At 42.8% G+C, this 22,157-nt stretch overlaps 1 long non-coding RNA gene across 2 annotated transcripts in view; it reads left to right on the plus strand.

Annotated features, from left to right (window-relative positions):
* LOC137636203 (uncharacterized) overlaps positions 1-21,683 on the plus strand; it is a 43,511-nt gene extending 21,828 nt beyond the window's left edge. For both annotated transcript variants that reach the window (XR_011042987.1, XR_011042986.1), the window contains exons 2-5: positions 4,203-4,325; positions 4,713-4,841; positions 16,436-16,513; positions 20,726-21,683. This is a non-coding gene — a long non-coding RNA (uncharacterized lncRNA). The remainder of the gene's footprint in view (positions 1-4,202; positions 4,326-4,712; positions 4,842-16,435; positions 16,514-20,725) is intronic.
* Positions 21,684-22,157: the final 474 nt, after the last annotated feature.

A 22,157-nucleotide genomic window follows, 5' to 3' on the forward strand; every position in this document is an offset into this window, starting at 1 on the left:
CTATTAATGTCCTGCATGGATAAGGCCATTAGAGATGGATCGGGTGAGCTAGCGTCGATGTTTGTATCAGGGGTGTTGAAGAAAAGGGAACAACTGTGTACCTTCCTTTCCGCCAGCATTACACCTTGCCAACGGTCACAACTCCTTTTTGCTCCGCTCTCGAAGTTCCTCTTTCCCGAAGAGCTGGTTAAGGACTTGTCTGCTGCCCTGATACAAAAGGATACACACGATCTTGTAGCCTCATCGGCTCGTAAGTCTAAGGTTGCTACCTCAGTCCCCAAGACTTATCGCTCCCCAGTGGCTGATACCCCTGCTACGAGGTTCATACCGCCCTTTCGTGGTAGAGCCCCCAGCCGAGGTAGCTCCCGTCCAGACTCTCACAGGAGCAAGTCTAGGAAAGGATCCAGGACATCTAAAGGAAAAAACTGACTCTCCGCATCTCCAGACAACAGTAGGAGCCAGACTCAAGATCTTCTGGCGAGCCTGGGAGAAGAGAGGTGCAGACGCCCAGTCTGTCAGTTGGCTGAGGAACGGTTACAGGATTCCATTCTGCCTCAAACCACCTCTGACCACATCGCCCATCAACCTCTCTCCCAACTACAAAGAAGAGGACAAGAGGCTAGCATTGCACCAGGAGGTGTCGCTACTTGTGCAGAAGAAGGCAGTGGTTATAGTCCGGGACCATCAATCCCCGGGCTTCTACAACCGTCTCTTTCTTGTGGCCAAGAAGACAGGAGGTTGGAGACCGGTGCTGGACGTCAGCGCTCTCAACGAGTATGTCACCAAGCAGACGTTCACGATGGAGACGACCAAGTCGGTCTTAGCAGCGGTCAGACAGGAGGACTGGATGGTCTCGTTGGACTTGAAAGATGCATACTTTCACGTTCCTATTCATCCAGACTCCCAACCTTTCCTGAGATTCGTTTTCGGAAAGGTTGTCTATCAATTCCAAGCCCTGTGTTTTGGCCTAAGCACAGCTCCTATGGTCTTTACTCATCTGATGAGGAATGTAGCAAAATTCCTACACTTGTCGAACATCAGAGCCTCCCTCTACCTAGACGACTGGCTGTTGAGAGCCTCCACGAGTCGTCGTTGTCTGGAGAATCTCAATTGGACTTTAGACTTAATCAGAGACCTAGGTCTATTAGTCAATATAGAGAAGTCTCAACTCATTCCCTCCCAATCCATTGTGTACCTGGGAATGGAGATTCGGAGTCAGGATTTTCGGGCTTTTCCATCGGCCCCCAGGATAAGCCAGGCCCTAGAGTGCATCATGAGCATGCTGAAGAGGAGCAGTTGCTCAGTGAGACAGTGGATGAGTCTCACAGGGACCCTCTCATCACTGGCCCTGTTTGTCGAGCTAGGGAGACTCCACCTCCGCCCTCTTCAATTCCATCTTGCAGCTCATTGGGACAAGGGTTCGACTCTCGAAGCAGTCTCTATCCCTATCAACCAAGAGATGAAGACCACTCTCCTGTGGTGGAAGCACAACCTCCTTCTCAAGGAGGGTCTATCATTGGCCATTCAGACCCCCAATCTTCATCTCTTCTCAGATGCATCGGACTCGGGCTGGGGTGCAACCTTGGACGGACGGGAATGCTCGGGAACGTGGAACGAGGAACAAGGATTACTCCACATCAACTGCAAGGAGCTGCTAGCAGTTCATCTAGCCCTGTTGAACTTCAAGTCCCTCCTGCTAGGCAAAGTGGTGGAGGTGAACTCAGACAATACCACAGCCTTGGCTTACATCTCCAAGCAAGGAGGGACCCATTCGAGGAGCCTATACGAGATCGCAAGGGACCTCCTCATTTGGTCAAGAGGTCTAAACCTCACTCTGGTCACGAGGTTCATTCAGGGCGATATGAACGTCTCAGCAGATCGCCTAAGCAGAAGGAATCAGGTCATTCCCACGGAATGGACCCTCCACAAGAGTGTGTGCAACAGACTTTGGACCTTGTGGGGTCAACCTACCATAGATCTGTTTGCCACCTCCATAACCAAGAGACTTCCGTTGTATTGTTCCCCTGTTCCAGACCCTGCAGCAGTTCATGTGGATGCTTTTCTACTGAACTGGTCCCATCTCGACCTGTACGCATTCCCACCGTTCAAGATAATAAACAAAGTTCTGCAGAAATTCGTCTCGCACGAAGGGACACGGCTGACGCTGGTTGCTCCCCTTTGGCCTGCAAGAGAATGGTTCACAGAGGTACTTCAATGGCTAGTCGACTTCCCCAGGACTCTACCTCTAAGAGTGGACCTTCTACGTCAACCTCACGTATACAGGTTGCACCCAAACCTCCACGCTCTTCGGCTAACTGCCTTCAGACTGTCGAAAGATTCACTAGAGCTAGAGGCTTTTCGAAGGAGGCAGCCAGTGCGATTGCCAGAGCAAGAAGGGTTTCCACTCGTAGAGTCTACCAGTCTAAGTGGGAGGTCTTCCGAAGCTGGTGTAGAGCCAATTCAATATCCTTTTACCAATACCTCTGTGACCCAAATAGCTGACTTCCTTCTACATCTTAGGAATGAGAGATCCCTTTCAGCACCTACGATTAAAGGATATAGGAGTATGTTGGCTTCAGTTCTCCGCCACAGAGGTTTGGACCTGTCTTCCAACAAGGACCTTCAAGACATTCTTAAGTCTTTTGAGACGTCTAAAGAACGTCGTCTTTCCACTCCAGGCTGGAATCTAGACGTAGTCTTAAGGTTCCTTATGTCATCTAGGTTCGAACCTCTCCAGTCAGCTTCCTTCAAGGACCTTACCCTCAAGACTCTTTTTCTCGTTTGCCTTGCAACAGCTAAGAGAGTCAGTGAGGTTCATGCCTTCAGCAAGAACATTGGTTTCACAACCGAATCTGCAACATGTTCTTTTCAGCTTGGATTCCTAGCAAAGAACGAGCTTCCTTCACGTCCTTGGCCTAGATCGTTCGAAATACCTAGCCTCTCCAACATGGTAGGTAACGAACTAGAGAGAGTTCTTTGCCCTGTCAGAGCTCTCAAATATTATCTTAAGAGGTCTAAACCTATTCGAGGACAGTCAGAAGCCTTATGGTGTGCCATCAAGAAACCCTCGAGACCCATGTCCAAGAATGGGCTTTCGTATTATATAAGGCTTCTGATCAGAGAAGCACATTCTCACTTAAAGGAGGAAGACCTTGCATTGCTGAAGGTAAGGACCCACGAAGTAAGAGCCGTAGCTACTTCGATGGCCTTTAATAAAAACCGTTCTCTGCAGAGCATAATGGATGCAACCTATTGGAGGAGCAAGTCAGTGTTTGCATCATTTTATCTGAAAGATGTCCAGTCTCTTTACGAGAACTGCTACACCCTGGGACCATTCGTAGCAGCGAGTGCAGTAGTAGGTGAGGGCTCAGCCACTACATTCCCTTAATCCCATAACCTTTTTTAACCTTTCTCTTGAATACTTTTATTGTTGTTTTTATGGTTGTTACGGTAGGCTAAGAAGCCTTCCGCATCCTTGGATTTGGCGGGTGGTCTATTCATTCTGGAGAAGCGCCTGGGTTAAAGGTTTGGTAGAGGTCCTTTAGTATTGGTTGCAACCCCGTGTACTTTGGCACCTTTGGGTTGATTCAGCCTCCAAGAGGAACGCTGCGCTCAGTAAGGAAGACGAACTTTAAATAAAGAGGCAGAGTAACGGTTCTATTCGACTTCCTTACCAGGTACTTATTATTTCATTGTTATTTGAGATAACTGTTATATGAAATATGGGATACTTAGCTATCCTTTAATCTTGTACACTGGTTTTCACCCACCTCCCTGGGTGTGAATCAGCTACATGATTATCGGGTAAGTTTAATATTGAAAAATGTTATTTTTATTAGTAAAATAAATTTTTGAATATACTTACCCGATAATCATGATTTAATCGACCCTCCCTTCCTCCCCAGAGAGAACCAGTGGACCGAGGAATAATTGAGGAGGTGTCAACAAGAAGTACTTGAGTACCTGGCCACAGGTGGCGCTGGTAAGTACACCCCCTTCTAGTATTGTGATAGCTGGCGTATCCCTCCATAGAATTCTGTCGGGCAACGGAGTTGACAGCTACATGATTATCGGGTAAGTATATTCAAAAATTTATTTTACTAATAAAAATAACATATTGAAGAAGAGAATAATTGTAAATTGCCATTTTTAGATGTTTTAGTGCATAGAAATAATAGAAGATTTGTTTTTGATATTTACAGGAAAGCAAGTACTAAAATGGCTTCCATATTAATATTCGGGCACTCCCCAAGAAGAGTGGGAAGACCCAGGCCTACATGGCTGAGGACTATGAAGCATGAAGTGGGATGGGAGATGATGAATGGGTAAGTATTGATTTAAAAGGTCAAAATAGAGACGACTGGCGAAATCTAACCGAAGCCCTTTGCGTCAATAGGCGTAGGAGGAGATGATGATGACTATATTCTGGGGATATTATGTATATACATAAACAAATTTGACACATAGGCTATGTTACACGAGTTCTGTGTTAGGAGTCCTATGAGTGGCCATCAATGCTTTTAATGTATAATCTTATTATTGGTGAATAACCTTCCAGTGTTAGTCATTGGAAAATTTATGTACAAAGACTGGCTTACTGCACTGACATTTTATTTTTCTTATCATTGCTTTCTTTTTTTCAATTCAATAGATTTTACTTGTTTCCAGAAGTATTTCATGACATGCTTATCCATGAATTAAATTATTTTCAGATCATGAAAGTTTGCTGCAGTAAGTCGAGCTACTGAACAGCAAGTACACTAATAGAGAACGCACCAAGAAACCGCATGACTTAAATGCAAAAACCAAGTTCTCTAGGATTACATTATATCAATTTCAAGGTAAGAGACAAGGATTATTTTTCAATATTAAACTTACCCGATAATCATGTAGCTGTCAACTCCGTTGCCCGACAGAATTCTATGGAGGGATACGCCAGCTATCACAATACTAGAAGGGGGTGTAATTACCAGCGCCACCTGTGGCCAGGTACTCAAGTACTTCTTGTTGACACCTCCTCAATTATTCCTCTGTCGTGCTTCCGGCAAGACGTTCTGGGATACGCTTATGTTCTTGGAGTATTTTCACGACTTTGGTGAAGTATTTCTCTTTGATTTCGGCTGTCGCTTTACTGGAAACTTCTATATTAGCTTAGTTAGCTTTTGGAATTAATTTGATTAATTATGGTGACGAAGAGAGTATGAACTCTCTTTCACCTTTCAATGGCCGACCCTTCCCTTAGACGGAAGTGTTGGTGTCTAAGAGAGCATAGACTCTCTTTCTTAATTTTGCTTAACAAAAGTTATAGATTTATTTTATATCTCTCCGCCTCTTATAGGCCTCTTCGATTAACTTCCTTTTATTATAAACTTATTAAAATTAATTTTTATATTTGTTTATATTCGACCTTCCTAATAGTAGGCGGTCTTTTCTTGGTACCGAAGTTAATTAACATTGAGCCCGTCATTTCGGTTTTACCTGTTAACATATTATGCTATTTTAATGTCTTTGAAAGAATTTCTTTGATAGTCTAGTACTGTTTTCAAAGTTGAACTAACGTTTTGTTGTCTCTGCAGTTGTTGACGTTCAGAACGTTCAACTTGCACTCTATCGTTACGATAGAGATAGACTTTTCACGGTTTCACGTTGCAGTAAGAGTAACCGTGTCTAGCGTTTTGTTCATTCTTTCTTAACTTAATGGTTTTGATCCTAATAAAGGAACTTTTCATTTTGGGAAATATTTCAGTTTTTTCCTTTAACAATAATGTTTTAACGATATATATGATTGGGCTCTTCTCTCAGGTTCTAAGTCAAGAGAGAGAGAGAGAGAGAGAGAGATAGAGACGGAGGGAGAAAGAGGAGGATAAACGTTTCATTCAAGCCTGCCAGGCGTACGAGTAACGTTGTTATCGTCTTTGCTCTTCTCCCTAGTCTCTTTAGGGGAAGAAAGTAAACGTTTCTAGAGTGATCTAGTGTTTAGTCTCTTTCCAGCCACTGAATTATTATCTTTCATTAGATTTTTCTGTTACATTGTAATTCTGTTTTCGCAATTACTAACTTTTGAGAAAGGATAGAATTGCGTGTTTCAGGTACAAACCACTTAAAGTTTCGAGTTCAGTGAAATAAGTGCAAACAGAAAATCAAAGTGATAAGTGATTAGCGCAAAGTGTCAGTGTTGTGCGTGAGGGTACTTCTGTGCGCGCCAGTCGTCCTCCCAGTCCGGGACCTCTTGCAAGCTCCCAAGCCCAGGGGAGAAGCAATGTCGAAGGACAAAAGGGTTCAGCAGGCCTTGATCGGCGCACAGAAGTATCCTCGGTGGTTGTGGGCGTGTCTTACCGAGACCGTCACTCCCACCCGCAGACGATTGAGCCCTTATTTTGCTCGTCTGCAGAAGAAATATAGGGGAGAAAACGCTGGTCTCAGGTCTCAAGACCTCTTAAACGTAAATTCCAGACCTATGCCAGACGTACGAAGTTAGAGTTCAACAACCCGGATGCAGTCATTGGGTTAGCTCTGACTCTCCTCAGTCATCAGTTGAATGCACTCCGCCTAAGAGGAGTAAGGTTCTGCCGCAACAGATCTCTGCTGTTAAGGCTTTACCTCAGCAGACCTTAGTGTCTGCCGACCCCAAGTGGACTCTACAGTCCATGCAAGCACAGCTTTCGGACTTGATGCGTGAGTGTCGGACTGAGAGTGTTGCGCCTCCGCCTACACCCCCTCCGCCTACGCTCGCTCCGCCTGATCGCAGTACCACCTGCCAGGCGTACGATGTTGTGCACTCTACTACAGTCCATGCAAGCACAGCTTTCGGACTTGATGCGTGAGTGTCGGGCTGAGAGTGTTGCGCCTCCGCCTCCGCCTACACTCCCCCCGCCTACGCTCGCTCCGCCTGATCGCAGTACCACCTGCCAGGCGTACGATGTTGAGCCACGTTCTGAGTTTGCTGTTCCCAGTGGTGTTCAGCCTCCGCCTTCTTTAAGGCAACCTTTACAATGGGATCAGGAGGATTATACCTCTCTTCCTCCGCCTCCACTTGCTGCTCCACCAGTGATGCAACACTCGGTTGAGGTACAACAACCTCTCCCGTCCTTGAGTCAGTCTCCTCAGCTCTTGCTGCAGCGAGCTCAACTCTCCACAAGGCAAGTACCACTACACCTTAGCCTTGCGCCTCAGGAGCCTCAGCTTGCGAGACATTTACCTTGTTCTGCGCAGCCTCTACCTCCTCGCGCTCCGCTCACACCACAGGAACAGGAACTTGCTACTCCGCTTCCGCCAACCGCTCAGCAAACGCAACCCTTGGGTTCAGCCACTCATGCCAGGAGTCAGCCTCCTCCACCCATGCGCCTACCTTCTGCTACTTCCTTTGATCAGCCTTTGCAGACTGAGCCTCAGGTGTTCCCTCAACAGAGTCTTGAAGAGGAAACCACAACTATTGTTGTTCCAGCTCGTTCTGACTCTGCTGTTCAACATATCTTACCTCCATTTTCAAACCTTATGATAATGGAGGTTATTTGTATTACTTATAAAAATATATTTGTATTCCTTGCAATATATTTTTAACATATCGCAGAATATGGCAAAAATATGAATCATGAGTTATGAATGTAGGGTAAATATTATGTTGATATTTAAACCCCATGCAAGCATGCATAAAGCACTCTAGCACTGGTCATGGAATTTCTGAGAAATGTTAAACGCCATGCACACGCTCTGCTTACCTTACAGCATGCTCTACATACAGCATGCTCTGCATTCAGCATGCTCTGCATACAACATGCTCTACATACAGAATGCTCTGCATACAGCATGCTCTGCATACAACATGCTCTGCATACAGCATGCTCTGCTTTCAGCATGCTCTGCATACAACATGCTCTGCATACAGCATGCTCTGCATTCAGCATGCTCTGCATACAACATGCTCTACATACAGCATGCTCTGCATACAGCATACTCTGCATACAACATGCTCTGCATACCTTACCGCATGCTTCTCAGTCACACATCTTTGGTTGTTGCCAACTCACTAGACTGTCAAGCAGTTTCATAACGTTGCCTTCTAGTCTGCTGCTTTTGCACCAGTGAACCCTCACTGAGAGAACTTAGCTTTTTTAGGATATGGTCCCTGTAGATGAGAAAGTTCTTTTCTCCCTCCTTCTGATATTCCCTTGAGGACTCTGTCATTTGGAGGGAGCCTTTAGCTGCATAGCCTCTTATGGTCTTTTATTTAAGCATAACATGCTTCCAGGGAAGGTAATGGTTCCACTTCAGTCGCTAATCCCGTCTGTTACCACACCTGCTCCCATAGACCTTGAGCTGTGTTGCAAGACATGCAGTCCAAGCTTAGTCCTTGTTAGAGGATTTTTTGTTTACGGAGTCAATGTGTCACGGGGAAGACGTTCAACAACCAACAGAGGTGACTTGTTGTGACGCAGTGCGGCAACCTCAGCAACCCGATAAGGAGTTGTCTGTACGACCCAGACAGTCTAGACAGATTCGGGTTGTCGCTGTACTTCCTCGCTTGCCCATGATTGACAGTTCACAGACTGTGCAGCAGTACCATGATCTTGTGTCCGGCTCCGTCAGACGACTGGCTTTTAAGAGCTCCCACAAGTCGTCGCTGTCTGGAGATTTTCAAATGGACTATGGATCTGACCAAGGAACTGGGCCTCCTGGTCAATTTTGAGGAGTCTCAGCTCGTTCCATCCCAGACCATTGTCTCCTTGGGTATGGATCTTCAGAGTCGAGCTTTTCGGACTTTTCCGTCGGCCCCAAGGATCTTCCAAGCCCTAGAATGCATCCAGAGCATGCTGAGAAGGAACCGATGCTCAGTCAGGTAGTGGATGAGTCTAACAGGGACACTTTCATCTCTGGCCCTGTTCATCGTGTTAGGGAGACTCCACCTCCCCCCACTTCAGTATCATCTAGCTGCTCACTGGATAAAGGACATGACGCTAGAGACGGTCTCAGTTCCTGTTTTCCGAAGAGAGGAGGTCTTCTCTCGTGTGGTGTAAGAACAGCTTTCTTCTCAAGGAAGTCTACCCTTGGCTGTTCAGAAACACGACCGCCGTCTCCTCTCGGACGCATCAGACACGGGCTGGGGTGCGACTTTGGACGGACAAGAATGCTCGGGAACATGGAATCAGGAGCAAAGGACACTTCACATCAATTGCAATGAGTTGTTGGCGGTTATTCTGGCCTTGATAAACTTCAAGTCCCTCCAGCTTAACAAAGTGGTGGAGGTGGACTCTGACAACACCACAGCCCTGGCTTACATCTTCAAGCAGGGAGGGACTCTTTCGTGGAAGTTGTTCTAGATCGCAAGGGACCTACTCATCTGGTCTAAAGATCGAAAGCTAACTGGTAACGAGGTTCATTCAGGGCGGTATGAATGTCATGGCAGATCACCTCAGACGGAAGGGTCAGGTTATCCCCACAGAGTGGACCCTTCTCAAGAATATTTGCAACAGACTTTGGGCCCTGTGGGGTCAGCCAACCATAGATCTGTTCGCTACCTCGATAACCTAGAGACTCCTGTTGTATTGTTCTCCGATTCCAGACCCAGCAGCAGTTCACGTGGATGCTTTTCTGCTGGATTGGTTCCATCTCGGCCTGTATGCATTCCCGCCGTTCTAGATTGTCAACAGGGTACTTCAGAAGTTCTCCTCTCACAAAGGGACACGGCTGACGTTGGTTGGCTCCGCTCTGGTCCGCGAGAGAATGGTTCTTAGAGGTACTGCAATGGCTGGTCGACATTCCCAGGACTCTTCCTCTAGGAGTGAACCTTCTAAGTCTACCTCACGTAAAGAAGGTACACCCAATCCTCCACGCTCTTCGTCTGACTGCCTTCAGACTTTCGAAAGACTCTCAAGAGCTAGGGGCTTTTCGAAGGAGGCAGCCAGAGCGATTGCCAAAGCAAGGAGAACATCCACTCTCAGAATCTATCAGTCTCAAAGGGAAGTCTTCCGTAGCTGGTACAAGACCAATGCAGTTTCCTCAACCAGTACCACTGTAACCCAGATTGCTGACTTCCTGTTATATCTAAGGAAAGTAAGATCCCTTTCAGCTCCTACTCTCAAGGGTTACAGAAGTATGTTGGCAGCGGTTTTCCGCCACAGAGGCTTGGATCTTTCCACCAACAAAGATCTACAGGACCTCCCTAGGTCTTTTGAGACCTCAAAGGAACGTCGGTTGTCCACTCCAGGCTGGAATCTAGACGTGGTCCTAAGGTTCCTTATGTCATCAAGATTTGAACCTCTCCAATCAGCCTCTTTTTAGGACCTCACATTAAAAACTCTTTTCCTCGTGTGCTTGACAACAGCTAAAAGAGTAAGTGAGATCCACGCCTTCAGCAGGATCATTGTTTTCACATCTGAAACGGCTACATGTTCCTTGCAGCTCGGTTTTTGCTAAACGAGCTTCCTTCACGTCCTTGGCCTAAGTCGTTCGAGATCCCAAGCCTGTCCAACTTGGTGGGGAATGATCTGAAGAGAGTACTTTGCCCAGTTAGAGCTCTTAGGTACTATCTAAAAAGGTCTTAACCTTTACAAGGACAATCAGAAGCCTTATAGTGTGCTATCAAGAAACCTTCTTTTCCAAGTTCTAAGAACTCAGTTTCTTACTATTCAGGCTTCTGATTAGAGAAAAACATTCTCATCTGAAGGAAGAAGACCTTGCTTTGCTGAAGGTAAGGACACATGAAGTGGGAGCTGTGGCTACTTCAGTGGCCTTCAAACAGAACCATTCTCTGCAGAGTGTTATGGATGCAACCTATTGGAGAAGCAATTCAGTGTTCGCATCATTCTATCTCAAAGATGTCCAGTCTCTTTACGAGTACTGCTACACCCTGGGACCATTCGTAGCAACGAATGCAGTAGTAGGCGAGGGCTCAGCCACTGCATTCCCATAATCCCATAACCTTTTAACCTTTCTCTTGAATACTTTTTATGGGTTGTACGGTTGGCTAAGAAGCCTTCCACATCCTTGTTGATTTGGCGGGTGGTCAATTCTTTCTTGAGAAGCGCCGAGGTTAAAGGTTGTGATGAGGTCCTTTAGTATGGGTTGCAGCCCTGTATACTTTAGCACCTTTGAGTTGATTCAGCCTCCCAAGAGGAACGCTGCGCTCAGTAAGGAAGACGATCTTATTAAAGGCAGAGTAACGGTTCAAGTCGACTTCCTTACCAGGTACTTATTATTATTTCATTGTTATTGTGGATAACTGATTATATGAAATACGGGATACTTAGCTATCCTTTAGTCTTGTACACTGGTTTTTCACCCACCCCCCTGGGTGTGAATCAGCTACATGATTATCGGGTAAGTTTAATATTGAAAAATGTTATTTTTATTAGTAAAATAAATTTTTGAATATACTTACCCGATAATCATGATTTAATCGACCCTCCCTTCCTCCCCATAGAGAACCAGTGGACCGAGGAATAATTGAGGAGGTGTCAACAAGAAGTACTATAGTACCTGGCCACAGGTGGCGCTGGTAATTACACCCCCTTCTAGTATTGTGATAGCTGGCGTATCCCTCCATAGAATTCTGTCGGGCAACGGAGTTGACAGCTATATGATTATCGGGTAAGTATATTCAAAAATTTATTTTACTAATAAAAATAACATTTTTCATTTAATTGTAAAAAACGCCCCTTTTAAAAAGTAACAAAGGAGGAAGCTATAGTCCATTTTTTTTTGCGAATGATATTTGCACCGACTCGCAACGGTGCCCTTTTAGCTCGGAAAAGTTTCCTGATCGCTGATTGGTTTGACAAGATCATTCTAACCAATCAGCGATCAGGAAACTTTTCCGAGCTAAAAGGGCACCGCCGCGAGTCGGTGCAAATATGCATCGCTAAAAGAAATGGACTATAGTACCTGGGTTAGAGGTCTGATCATGGAAAATTATCCACATCGTCAATGCACAGTAAATCATATTTGAACTAGTTATTAGAAAAAAAATATTGTATCTCTCTCTCTCTCCCCTCCTCCTCCTCCTCCTCCTCCTCCTCCTCCTCCTCCTCCTCCACCACCAATCAATCATAACCCCTAAATGAGGTACAAAAAACTAAGTCAAATTTAAATTCAACATTGTTTAGTTTCTTCCAATTTTTTTTTTTTCATATTTTTGATAATTTTTTTTAGAAAATTCTGGCATTTTCCAAGAGAATGAGACTAACCTGACCCCTTTCTGACAAAAATTAAGGCTGTTCGAGCAATTTAAAAAAAAATATATATACTGCAAAATGTGCTGGGGAAAAAATAACCCCCTGGGGGTTAAGGGTTGGAAATTTCTAAATAGCCTGGGGGTAAAAGGGTTAATATTACTATTACTAGCTAAGCTAGAACCCCAGCTGGAAAAGTAGGATGTTATAAGCCCAATGGTTCCAATAGGGAGAATAACCCAGTGAAGAAAGGAAATAAGGAAACGGATAGAATGGTGTGCCTCAGTGTTCCCCAAAGCAAGAGAACTCCAATCAAAGACAGTGAAACACCATGGTACAGAGGCTTTGGCACTACCCAAGACTAGAGAACAATGGTTTGATTTTGGAGTGGCCTAGAAGAGCTCCTTTCTCTTCTACCCTTAGTAAGTGGAAAGTAGCTACTGAACAATTACAATACAGAAATTAACCCTTTGAGCAAAGAAGAATTGTTTGTTTAGCTTAGTGTTGTCATGTGTATGAGTACCGAGGAGACTGTGGAAAGAATATTCCAAGCTATTCGGTGTACGTGTCGGCAAAGGAAAACTGAGCCGTAACCAGAACGAGATTCAATGTAGTACTGTCTGGCCAGTCAAAGGACCCTGTAACTCTCTAGTTAGTATGAACGGGTGGCTGGTGCCTTGGCCAACCTACTACCTGTAATATTAACAGTGAAAATTTGTATTTTTCACAAGCGCGTGTTGCTGAAATGAAAAAGAAATGTCACGTACTGTATTTGGGACGAGGGGCAATTGTCAAAATCTTAAAAGTATGAGATGGAATTTTTGACTAACCCTTCATAGATTTCCCCATTTTGATACTTTGTACCTGTAATAATGCAGTTGATGTTTTTGAAATTTGCCTCTTAAGTTTTGCCTTTACTGTAATTGTATTTCCTGTGACATTTCATAACATTGGTTTTATTAGCTATTTATAACAACAACAACAATAATTGCAGCTGTTTTTAGTCCACTGCATGACAAAGGCCTCGCACATATCAATGAGTTTTGCCAGTTGTCTTCACCACGCTGGCCACTGCGGTATAGGTGAGGGTGTGAGATTTTTGTGTGATTGCTCACACCAAACCAACCAAGTAGGGGTGTCCCAGACTAGTACAGGTTTGATGATCATAGTGATATACAAACTTTATCACCATGTGAACGTATTCCCACTCGGAAAGGGGTTAACTATTTAAGTACTATTTATATAAATATCACATTTACGAAAACTATTCCAGCCATTTGTATAGCTGATGTAATCAGTGGAGGTTGAAACACATTTTCTTCCTGTCTTCTGGGAGAGACGTCATATCCGCTAAGCATCGCAAGACGAAACTGTTGTAAACAGAGAACCTACGATATACTATTGTGCTGACTTGTATTATTAAGGAAAGGTGGTTACCTTGACGAGCAGGTTTTTAATGTGAATGAGACCTGGTTATTTTGGCTGCATATGTCAAGCCTTAACTATATAAGGAGAGATTGACTTGATTCTTACAGCTGAAACCCTTGCTGGTGTATCAGGCAGAGGATCCAGGGGGTATAATATAAGAGACAACTGCTTGTCATCTAGAGATTTAACAAGAAGGCTTGAGTGACACGCCATTTTTTTTTAGATTGCTTTACACACCTTTATTTTACCAGAAGTCTGACAGTGTTATGTTTCCAAGGGTTTGTTTAAAAGTTTTAGTACTGGACAATGCTCCTGCTCACCTGCTCACTTGAGTCCATTGGCTAGCCAGACACGAGTGGATCCCTCTCTCTGGTTACAGCTCATTTCTCCTTTCCCTGTACATACATACATATACCAAGGCACTTCCCCCAATTTTGGGGTTTAGCCGACATCAACAAATGAAACAAAAACAAAAAGGGGACCTCTACTCTCTACGTTCCTCCCAGCCTAACAAGGAACTCAACTGAATTCAGCTGGTACTGCTAGGGTGCCACAGCCCACCCTCCCCCATTATCCACCACAGATGAAGCTTCATAATGCTGAATCCCCTACTGCTGCTACCTCCGCGGTCATCTAAGGCACCGGAGGAAGCAGCAGGGCCTACCGGAACTGCATCACAATCGCTCGCCATTCATTCCTATTTCTAGCACACTCTTGCCTCTCTCACATCTATCCTCCTATCACCCAGAGCTTTCTTCACTCCATCCATCCACCCAAACCTTGGCCTTCCTCTTGTACTTCTCCCATCAACTCTTGCATTCATCACCTGTACATAATACACCAGATAGTGTGGCCTATTTTTTCTACATTCTTCTCTTCCCTCATGCACCTGACAACATTGAGATTACCATACAATTCTTCTCTCCAGGGGGTTAACTCCTTCACTATTAATTGTTCAGTGGCCGCTTTCCCTTAGTAAGGGTAGAAGAGACTCGTTAGCTATCTTTAGTATCTCTTCTAGGAGAAGGACACTCCAAAATCAAACCATTGTTCTTTAGTCTTGGGTACTGCTATAGCCTCTGTACCAGTCTTCTGCTGTTTCGGAATAGAGTTCTCTTGCTTCAGGGTAGACTCGGTTACACTATTCAATCTTTTTTCTCTTCCCCTTAATTTTTTTAACTTTTTATAGTTTGTATATGCAAGATCTATTTAATGTTGTTACTGTTCTTAGAATATTTTATTTTAGTTGTTCATTATTTCCTCGTTTCCTCTCCTCACTGGGCTATTTTTTGCTATTAGCTCCCCAGGTCTTATAGTATCCTGCTTTTCCTGCTTTTCTAAGTAGGGTTGTAGCTTAACTAGTGATAATGATAATTATAATAATAATAATTATTTGGAGCATATGGACCAAGGTGTCATTGCTTTTTTGAATTCAAGTCCTACTGTTTTCAAAGGACATTTACTAAGGGCTCAGAAGAAACTGACAGCAACAAGGAATGATTAAACTTGAGAAGTCGTCTCACAAATTATTGTTGCCTGTGTGAACGCAACTTTATTCTTTGTTCCTGAAAGATCGTTGGTCCAAACCTAAGGGAGTAAAATATTTTACTCTAAGTCTTGGTAAACAACCCAATAATAAGATAAAAGTTCTATAAGGCAATGGTCTTATCATCGGAGAAGTTCGCAGTAAAAAAGGGATTTTGACGAAGGAAAAATCTATTTCTGGGCGAGAGACCTGTGCCGCTCCGTGAAATGCTCCTTTTACATCATTTCTAAGGTATATAACTGCGATGAATTACCAGAGAAAAAAGTTGCATAGGAATGCCAGGGTTGAACCCAGCTCGCTCACCTATATAAGGTGTCGGTATAATACTGGGGCGTGATAAATCACAACCAGAGGTCTCACTCCATTTAGATATCTCCTCCTCGATATCCCCGTTACAGCGAGGTGCCGTTCAACACCCACCACTGAATGCTACTACCACCATCTCAACCCACGCCAACTACGTCACTCCTTTTCGTAGCATCATCGCTTCCGCTTGTTCTGATTTTTTGGCTGTGTTTTTCGGTGTTTTTTCTCCGCTCTAGTGCAAGATGTCGGATGCCCAAGATTGGGAGTATCCTGCATAACTTGTACTTGTATAGTTCAGTAAAGTCATATCTTTCCCTTTAACTGCAAAACAGAAAGGTTTATAATTTAGTTGTTAACCCTTTAACCCCCAGGCTATTTGGAAATTTCCAACCCTTAACCCCCAGGGGGTTATTTTTTTCCCAGCACATTTTGCAGTATATTTTTTTTTCAAATTGCTCTAACAACCTTAATTTTTGTCATAGAGAGGTCAGGTTGGTCTCATTCTCTTGGAAAATGCCTGAATTTTTTCAAAAAATTATCTAAAATATGAAAAAAAGATTTTATAGCATTTTTTTTGCAAGATCGTACCGGTACGTTCATGGGGGTAAAGGGATGAGTTTTGTGAAACGTACCAGTACGACCTTTGGAGGTTAAAGGGTTAAGTGATTTTCTTTTTACTGGCTTCCCTTTGGCCAAGTTGTCCAATCCACCGGCCTCAGCTATTATAATTGAGTAATAATTGACTCTATGGTTTATAAATTTAGCTATTGGATGTTTACAAAATACACATTGTGTAACCTCCTGTGTAATGTTATCGAAACACTAAACCTATTTTGGAGTTTGCTGTTGAATATACTATATTGAATTAGTGACTTTTTTTTGTATGTGGGGAGACTTAGAGACTTGTCCGTATGACTTTGATATAAATTTTATTAGTTAGTTTACTGTTTATTAAGTTCTGTAACTAATTTGGTATTGTGATTGACAGGTGCCCTGCAAATCAGCGGTCAAAGAGGGAACCGACAGGAAATGCCAGGAATCTGATCTTTTCAACTACAGGTTAAAGGTGAGTGCCACATGTAGCAGTAGGTATGCCTTAGACGCAAAATATCTCGCTGAAGCATTTTTGTTTTTACTAATTTTTAATAGCATATCTGAATCTGATCAAAGAATCATACAAACATACATATACCAAGGCACTTCCCCCTATTTTGGGGGTAGCCGACATCAACAAATGAAACAGAAACAAAAAGGGGACCTCTACTCTCTACGTTCCTCCCAGCCTAACAAGGGACCCAACCGAGTTCAGATGGTACTGCTAGGGTGCCAGAGCCCACCCTCCCACATTATCCACCACAGATGAAGCTTCATAATGCTGAATCCCCTACTGCTGCTACCTCCGCGGTCATCTAAGGCATCGGAGGCAGCAGCAGGGCCTACTGGAACTGCGTCACAATTGCTCGCCATTCATTCCTATTTCTAGCACGCTCTCTTGCCTGTCTCACATATATCCTCCTATCACCCAGAGCTTCCTTCACTCCATCCATCCACCCAAACCTTGGCCTTCCTCTCGTACTTTATAGATACGATTCTCAAATTATCCCGGCCCTTCCGGAACGGAAGGAGATATTGAGGAAGGAGAGGACTAACTGGTGAGGGACCTCTGGTCGTGGTTCTAACACGCCCCAGTTACTATACCAACACTCAGAGTGAGCGAGTTGGGTAAAATTTTATTCCTGGCATTCCATGCAACTTTTTTCTCTGGTATATTTAGCAGTTCCGGTAGGCCCTGCTGCTTCCTCCGGTGCCTTAGATGAACGCGGAGGTAGCAGCAGTAGGGGATTCAGCATTATGAAGCTTCATCTGTGATGGATAACGGGGGAGGTTGGGCTGTGGCACCTTAGCAGTACCAGCTGAACTCGGTTGAGTCCCTTGTCAGGCTGGAGGAACGTAGAGAGTAGAGGTCCCCTTTTTGTTTTTGTTTCATTTGTTGATGTCGGCTACCCCCCAAAATTGGGGGAAGTGCCTTGGTATGTGTGTATATTTAGCAGTATTTATACCTTAGAAATGGTGCTTTAAGGAGCATTTCTCTGGGCGACACAGGTCGAGCCCAGCAATAGATTTTTCCTTCGTCAAAATCCACTTTTTTTTTACCGATTCTTAAATTGGGCTTTCAAAGCATTAGTTACAGATTGAAGTATGTTTAAAATAGTTATCATCATTTAATATCATTACGTTTTTCATGTGAAATAGTCATACCCAGGTGAGAGGTGGTAATCCGAGAGGTACACTTGGAAACCACAATCTCCCACAAATTGCGAAACCAGCTGGTTATAGTTAGGAAAGGGGGAGGGGGTGGGAAGTGTTGAATCTGTGTGTGCACATCTATATAAATATTTAGACGTTTATAAATAATGGAAACATTAACTCCACAGTATAAAACCTACTCTCTTGGGCTAGATTCTCTTGCTTGAGGGTACACTTTTCTATCATTTCTCTTTCGCATGTTATTTTTCAAGTTGTTATAGTTTATATATGAAAGATATATTTTAGTGCTCTACTGTTCTTAAAATATTTTAATTGTTTATAACTTCTCAATTGTAGTTTGTTTATTTCCTTTCCTCACTTAGCTATTCTTCCCTGTTAACCCTTTTACCCCCATGGACGTACCGGTACGTCCTTGCAAAAAAATGCTATACAAATTTTTTTTTTTAATTTGGATAATATTTTGAGAAAATGCAGGCATTTTCCAAGAGAATGAGACCAACCTGACCTCTCTTTGACAAAAATTAAGGCTGTTAGAGCAATTTAAAAAAAATATACTGCAAAATGTGCTGGGAAATCAATAACTCTCTGGGGGTTAAGGGTTGGAAATTTCCAAATAGCCTGGGGGTAAAAGGGTTAAAATATTTTAATTGTTTATAACTTCTCAATTGTAGTTTGTTTATTTCCTTTCCTCACTTAGCTATTCTTCCCTGTTAAATCCCTCGGACTGGTAGCATCCTGTTTTTGTAGCTAGGGTTGTAGCTTAGCTAGTAGTAGTAATAATATGCTACTGACTAGTATCCCCCGAATATCTCGTGTAGGTCAGTCCAGTCTTTTATCATACCCTCTCGGTTCTGTTGGTAGCCATGTCTACCATGCAGAGGAAATGGCGAATTCTAGTAATCATTGCTGGCAAAACATAAAGCTGGGCTTGAAAGTGGCCCTGTGGTTACTTTCCACTTGGTATGGATTTGAAGGCTCAAGGGATGGTCATGAATGGCAGAGACAAGGGACACTGACAATGCCCTATACTTCATGGCAGATGAGATAACATGTTCTTTTCAATTGTTGGACAATTCGATCTTCAGTGGTAAGCCTACTGCCTTTGGGTGGAAAGTTTTATAATATGTGTGTCCATTTTGTATAGGTTTTCCACACTGATACAGTGTTATTATTATTATTATTATTATTATTTGTCGATGTCTGGTAAAGAAGGTGATGAATGCAAGAGTTGATGGGAGAAGTACAAGAGGAAGGCCAAGGTTTGGGTGGATGGATGGTGTGAAGAAAGCTCTGGGTGATAGGAGGATAGATGTGAGAGAGGCAAGAGAGCGTGCTAGAAATAGGAATGAATGGCGAGCGATTGTGACGCAGTTCCGGTAAGCCCTGCTGCTTCCTCCGGTGCCTTTGATGACCGCGGTAGCAGCAGTAGGGGATTCAGCATTATGAAGCTTCATCTGTGGTGGATAATGTGGGAGGTTGGGCTGTGGCACCCTAGCAGTACCAGCTGAACTCGGTTGAGTCCCTGGTTAGGCTGAAGGAACGTAGAGAGTAGAGGTCCCCTTTTTGTTTTGTTTCATTGTTGATATCGGCTACCCCCCAAAATTGGGGGAAGTGCCTTTGGTATATATGTCTATGTGTGTGTATTATTATTATTATTATTACTAGCTAATCTACAATTCTAGATTACAAGCCTAGTGAGGAAAGGGAATAAGGAAATAAACTACAAGAGAAGAAATGAACAATTAAAATATAATGTGTTAGGAACAGTAACAACATTAAAATAGAGCCTTCATAAATAAAGTATTAAAAAAGAGACTTATACCAGCCTCTTCAACATGAAAAACATATACCTTGTTTTAAACCTGGTATGCACAAGGCAACCATAAGTGCAACGTTCTTAGCATTCCCCTGTTCATCTTCAGGGTAACATCTTTTACATTTCCTATTCCTTGTGCAGTTCCCTGTTACTTCTAACCATTTGCTACTTCTGTAAAATGATCTCGGGGGTTTAAAAGAATTGTGAAAAGTTTCAAACTTAAGCTCATCCTTTTCAATGTGTGATGTACAACCACCGTTGTCTAATAGTAAATCAGTTTAACCCTTTTACCCCCAAAGGACGTACTGGTACGTTTCACAAAAGCCATCCCTTTACCCTCATGGACGTACCGGTACGCCCTTGCAAAAAAATGCCATAAAAATTTTTTTTTTTTTTCATATTTTTGATAATTTTTTGAGAAAATTCAGGCATTTTCCAAGAGAATGAGACCAACCTGACCTCTCTATGACAAAAATTAAGGCTGTTAGAGCAATTTAAAAAAAATATACTGCGAAATGTGCTGGGAAAAAAATAACCCCCTGTGGGTTAAGGGTTGGAAATTTCCAAATAGCTTAAACTCTGTGTTATATCAAGAAGGTAATATCGTCTCATTAACTTGATAGCTTCTACTCCGTCATCTCAAGCCTCCGGTTTTATTAGCCCATGAGAGAGACTATCAAAACAGTTTGTTAGGTAGTCATACAGTTTGTTTTGATCTTGTTAAATTAAAGTAATTTGTCCGTTTGTCAGCGATTTTATCATATGTTGAATGCAAGTTGAGGATGTGCATTGTGGCCACAGAGTCTTCCTGTATATCATAATTATTGGCATCGCCATCAAATGGTTTTGCCAATAACCTTGGCTCGTAACCTGTTGGCATATTCACGGTGATAAATAATTAGCATTAAATACTTTCTCTTCAAGGATGCGTTGGATAAATTAAGATAAAGGAGGTTGTAATGAAACTGGGTCCTTCTCTCAACACTTTATTTGGAACTAAGAAAATTTACAATCTGCTCAAATGAGTTAGGGCGCTTACATGATTAAAATGGATAATGAAGTACAGTATCAGAGAAAATTGACAGAACAGTAAAGCCAGTCTTTGATTATTCTTACCCATTGCAAGCTATTTTGTGGAACAGCAACATTTTCCAAATGTCCAGCAATGCTCTAATGTAGGATTTTCCATTTCAGGAGACCCCGATGGTGATATGCACTTCTTCCTCGGGGCAAGATCCGGAGAAATAAGGTCAAGCCAGGATAGAAGAAGCTTCTCTGAACTCTTGTACCTTATACCCCCCTTTAGCTTTTAAGTTTTGATCCTATTCGTGGATGGGGCCTTTCCTTTCCTTATTGCTTTCAGCCTGAAATCTGCCACTACCAGTTTATGAGGTTCTATGGATTTATTTGTAATCTTACAATCCGTAATGGTTTTCTTGGCTATCTAACACAAAGTCAATCTTTGAAACATTTTGTCCATTTTATAAGTTACTCAATGACTTCTCCTTTTCTCAAACTTCTGTATTCATGACAATTCATAGCTTCTGCTAATTCTATCAATCTTTCACCTTCCTGATTGTTTCTTCAAAAACTCTTATCCCTAGATAACACTTGCAGTTCACTCCTTCGAGCTCTTCCTATGTATTCTAGTAGTTTCCCTCTAAATTCATCCTGTTTTTCGCCACGCCTTTAAGGGACGCTTGATTTCTGACATTTTCCTGCAAATCTGAAAGTAGATTAATTCCTCCCACATTTCTCCTTGTATTTTCCCTTGCATAGTAAACTTTATATCCTTCCCCAAGATTTCTTGCACGTTTCCCCTTCCGGTTTCTCTCCTGTATATGTAAAAGTCCTTCTTTTCCTTCTATGCATGACATCCACTGACTACTTGAGCCTAAGGGACAGTGTAGAGAGATTTAATAACTTTGTTTCATAGGGTGCTAATAGTATAATATGATTATGAATTTGATCCCATAGGTTTATGTAAGTACAATATTCATGCCAAACAAGGAAGTTTGTAGTAATTGTGTTTGGAATAATAAAAAAATGTAGACTTTATTCAAGTTGAGTGTACAGCCCAAAAAATATATGCAGTGATGAAGACCTGAGAAGTTTTCTTTCATTAATAAACTAACAATTCTTTTGGAATTTAGCAGTTGTTTCAAAAACCTTCCAGACACATAATCCATAATTGTATTTTGTTCCTATGCAAGTTCAAACCCTCTTCATATATACAGTATATATATGAGTTTACTCCTAAGTCATTTAGTTATGAGCAAAATTTAAGTTGTTTGATTCTGATAACATTGTATGCTTACCAACTGCCTCACCACTGTGTAGGAGTGGCCGAGTCTGAGACGGTGCCATTTGTCTCCTGGTCTCCCTAGTAGACGTACGTGTTTACTACCGCTTCCTCGCTATAATTTTGTTTGTGCTTTATGTATGAGTAATTACGAGAGCTGTTCAAGGTAGTGTGAGACTTTTGGAGACCAGTTTTAGATGTTTTTCATCTCAAGTTCCTATTTTAAACCAGGTTCTCCATTGAGACCACTTCCACAGTTTTAGCTGCAATTCAAAGGTGGAGATAAGTTGTAAATACCTGTGCTCTGTCAGTGGGCTGGATCAG

This window comes from Palaemon carinicauda, unplaced genomic scaffold (assembly GCF_036898095.1).
Source record: "Palaemon carinicauda isolate YSFRI2023 unplaced genomic scaffold, ASM3689809v2 scaffold25, whole genome shotgun sequence".
NCBI classification, from domain to species: Eukaryota; Metazoa; Arthropoda; class Malacostraca; order Decapoda; family Palaemonidae; genus Palaemon; species Palaemon carinicauda.